Source organism: Delphinapterus leucas, chromosome 8 (genome assembly GCF_059928025.1).
Source record: "Delphinapterus leucas isolate spDelLeu-1000000601 "Yukka" chromosome 8, BTC_Dleu_Yukka2, whole genome shotgun sequence".
Taxonomy (NCBI): domain Eukaryota; kingdom Metazoa; phylum Chordata; class Mammalia; order Artiodactyla; family Monodontidae; genus Delphinapterus; species Delphinapterus leucas.
The window spans coordinates 1,800,295-1,804,341 of record NC_143136.1 but is presented as its reverse complement, the minus strand read 5'-3'; positions in this window follow the sequence as shown (position 1 = coordinate 1,804,341).

Genomic DNA, 4,047 nt, shown 5'->3' with positions numbered 1-4,047 from the left:
CCAGGCACCTCCCTGAACCCTTGTGGCCACAGGCCGGCCACCCGCACTCCCTGGCTTTCAGTCCCCAGGGGACACCTGGACGGAAGCCCGGACACCAGCTCAGAGCAGAAAAGAGCTCCGAGTGGCGTGTGCCTTCCTGAGTTCGCCTGTCAGGGGTGATGTGTGAATCGTGCTGGCACCTGCCCCGGCTGCACTTTTATGCTTCTCTGAACGCTGGCGGCCTGTGAGGTGCCGCTTCCTTCATGCTCAGTAATTCAGAGCTGACCATCAATGACCATCAGCTTATTTTGATCAAATGAGCTCCATCCATCCTCCACGTGGCCTGTAGACTAAAGCAGGTACACCAGGCAATCACAGTGCATGGCCCTTAATCGAGTCCTGACCCAACCTGTAAAAGACTATAAAATAAAAGGTAGACGATCAGGAAAACATGAACACTGAGATTAAGGACTGAGAGTCAATTTTCTAAAAACATGAGAATAGTAGGTGCGGAGGGCGGGTGCGGACACGGCTGGAAGGCAGATAAAAGCAGATTGGCTCTAAGCTGACAACTGATGAAACTCGGCCATGATGTCTACATGTTCATTACACGATTCTTTGCACTCTTGTCTGTGTTTGAAATTTTCCATAATAAAAAGCATTTTGTTTGTTTGTTTGATGTCGTCAAGGCAGAGTCACTTTCTGCTTCTGGGGACGTCAGCTTATTGGGGACAGTGGCCGTCATCTTGCTTCCAGATTGAGGATGAGTTAAGCTACCGATGAAGGTGCTGTGGAATTGCCTGGAAGACGTGGGCCGGGGGGGCAGTGCACCTTGGCTGCTGAATCAGTGAACCATGGGGCAACCCCCAGCGCCCCCACCCCACCCCGGACCACTCCCATTTTCTTTGAGCCCCTTGGAGCTGGGTGATGGCTTCTAGGTGACAGTGGATTGACGATGTCTTCACTCTACCTCACCTGACAACCTGAACCTTTCAGGGAGAAATCAGAATCTTTGTAGGGGAGCGAAGACCTACGTGCCTGGTGGACATGGCTAGGGTCTAGGTTCAATGTTGATGACCTTGCAATCTCCTGGCCCTCTTGGGAGGATAATCTCTCGGGATCCACGTTAGGGTCCACACACCCTCTAGGTCCTGGAATGTAAGCAGGATGGGCTGACACTGAGGAAGCGAGTGCTTCTGGAAGTTTCAGGGCAACTGATAGCTCTCAGGTTACAGCACACAGTAAATAAACACCATCAGTGCTGCCAATACATGGGGGTGGTCAACAAAGGAAGTCTCTCGTCTAGAGCAAGGTCTGGGCATTTTTGGAGGTGCCCATCTGGGGTGTGGCTTCATGTGATCAGGTAGACGTGTGTATCTGCTCCACCTGACAAGTCTACCCTGATAGAGAAATGGTCACACCAGCTAGATGTTCCTCTACAGAAGGCCCAGCTGCCCCTCGGGCTCTGAGCCCATGCTCTGAAAATTGGCTCTGCTCAGAGCAGGGAAGACGTTGGCTGTTTGGTGTCAAACACAGTTCACCAGGTAGCAGAAGTTCCTCAGTTCACGCAGTGATGCTGTTCACGGGCCACTGTGTACCATCCAGTCACAGGCTGAGAGCTTTACACGCAGCACTTCCTTCCATCCGCACGGGGACCTTGTGGGGGACATGACTGTCCCCATCGTACAGAAAGGTAAAACGCAGAACCATTGTACTAAGTTATGTACCCAAATCATCCCCGTTAGCCAAGGGCAGACCTAGGATTCTCTGCTGAGTCTGCTCAATTCCAAAGCACTCACCATGATGCTGCCCTGGGACCCATCCCCTGGAAGCTGGCCTGGGTTGGTCCAATCTGGGCTGTGATGGGACTGAGCCTCTGGGCCAGCTGAGCGACGGCCGGTGAGGTAGGCTGGTCTCTTCATCCCTCCAACAAATAACTGGTTGGCGGCCCCTCAGAGACGGCTGGGGCTGCCATCAGCAGTGGAAATCCCAGGTGGGTTTGCTTCTTCACAGAGGTAAAAGGTGCCCCTGTGAGTACAGCCAGGACCCAGCACAGGGCCTGTAGGAGCTCCCCACCCAGAATCCTGGGAGCTGAGCAATGGAATAGGATCCGTAGTGAGCACCCAGATCCCCGAACCCTGTGTAGACTTACCTTTCCGAAGAAAGAAAGAAGAGGGGGAGCCTAAGATGCCCAGTCCTCCCCAACTCACGGCATTTTCAACCTCCTCCCCAGGTCGGCACTACCTTTCTTAAGGAGGTCAGGGTCTGACCCTGGGCCCTGTGACTCCAGCACGGAGCCCAGGAGAAAATAGCAAAGGAAGAAGATTTCTTATTTCATTCTCCCCAAAATTTTCCATAAAGGAAAACCAAGGTTTGTACAAGTTAAGAAGTGCTCAAAGCTAGTGAGATAGACGGGGCGAAACCCAGAACCAGCCCTTACAGACTCTCTCTGCAGGGCCCTTCTGCATCTCACCTTGGGCGCATCCCAAAGACCCCCTCACACGGAGCGTGTGAACCCACAAACCACCGATGCCCTCTAGGTGGGGTTCCACGCCCCCCGTGCAGGATCATTATCACGATTGTGTCATCTGTATAGACCCCGAATCTCCAGGGACCATCATTTGCTATGAAACAATACAGATACTATTATGTGTACTTGTCATATTCCTTATCTTTGAACAACTCAAGGTATTAATGTCCCCGTAGATGTGGGCAAATTGGAGGAATGTTCTTCAGTCTCCCTCCTCGGTCATGGCTGGGTCTCTTCCAACCCTCAGAGAAGGCCTTGCTTCAGCTCACTGCACTTGGTGTGTGTGCGTGCATGTGTGTCGAACCGGCCCCGTCTTTGCCTAAAGAGATCAGGGAACGACACACGTCAAACCCGAACAGGTTAAGCCTAAACCCTGATTCACCGACAGGCCCATCGTTCAACCGTATTCGTGGAGGCCCTTCCACGCGCCCGTTCTAGGCCTGGGGGAGACCGTGGCGGACAAGGGCTCCTGTCAGTTCGCAGTCTTTCCCATCCCCACCTTTGTGGGCGACGGGCGGCCTGGGGTGGCAGCTGCAGCAGGGGGGCTCAGGAGCTCTGATGAGCCCAGGGCGGCAGGGGTTGGGGTGAGGGACCCCCGCAGCATGACTGTCACCTGTGCTCAGGTGTGGTTCCCTGAGCACATTGGTCATGCCTGACAAAGCAGCTGGGAAGCTGACGCTACCATACCATCGAGTTCACTTTCTTTACGTCTTAGTTTTCCTGTCTCAGTGAATTGGGAGTGACAACCTTAACACTGCCCGTAGACGTGGGAATTTTCAAAAAAGCTACTGAAACCCTACAGCACCGTCTTAGTCTCTGCTATATAAATGCTGGAAAGGCAACAGAAATCACCGAGTGCAAAGAAACAGGATGCAGATTTGTGGAAACTGGAAGCCGGGCTCAGTTCCATGGACTGTGCCTGATTCCGTGGCTCGTGGCTTGAGGCACGATTCCATGGGCTGTGAAGGGGCGGCCGGCAGGCTTGGCTTCCTTCTAGACATCGGTGCTGAAAGTCCCTACTTCTGTCTCAATGTGGGGATACCAGCCCCGTTGGACCTCATCTGTCTTTTCGAGGTCTGAGGACTCACGTAGGGGTCAGTTTAGTCCCGATTCTCAATCCCTTGATGCTTGTAACGTCATTGTGATTACGGGAATGGGGTCTGCAGGTGGCCCAGGCACACAGGCGCCCACAGATGCATCCCTGGGGCTGACAAAGGCCCATACGCAGAACCTGAGGCCCACAGCTCCACAAGCTGCAGGACCACAGCCGGGTACCCAGCTGGCGTGGGCAGACCCACCTGGGGCCCAAGGAGGGCTGTAGGGGCATGAAGATGGCCCCTTGGGCCTGGGTCTCCAGGCTGGCGGGGTGCTCGGCTGCCGTGCCTGCGACTCCCAAGCAGACTTCGTGCGTGTCCCCCTGCAGGACCCTTCCTCCAGGCCGGGTTGCCCAGTGAGCTGCCCTGGCCTCCAGGACCACCCCTCACTCCTTAGGCCTGGGGACTGTCACAGCCCCTCCCCATCTCCCTGGGACCCCAGGT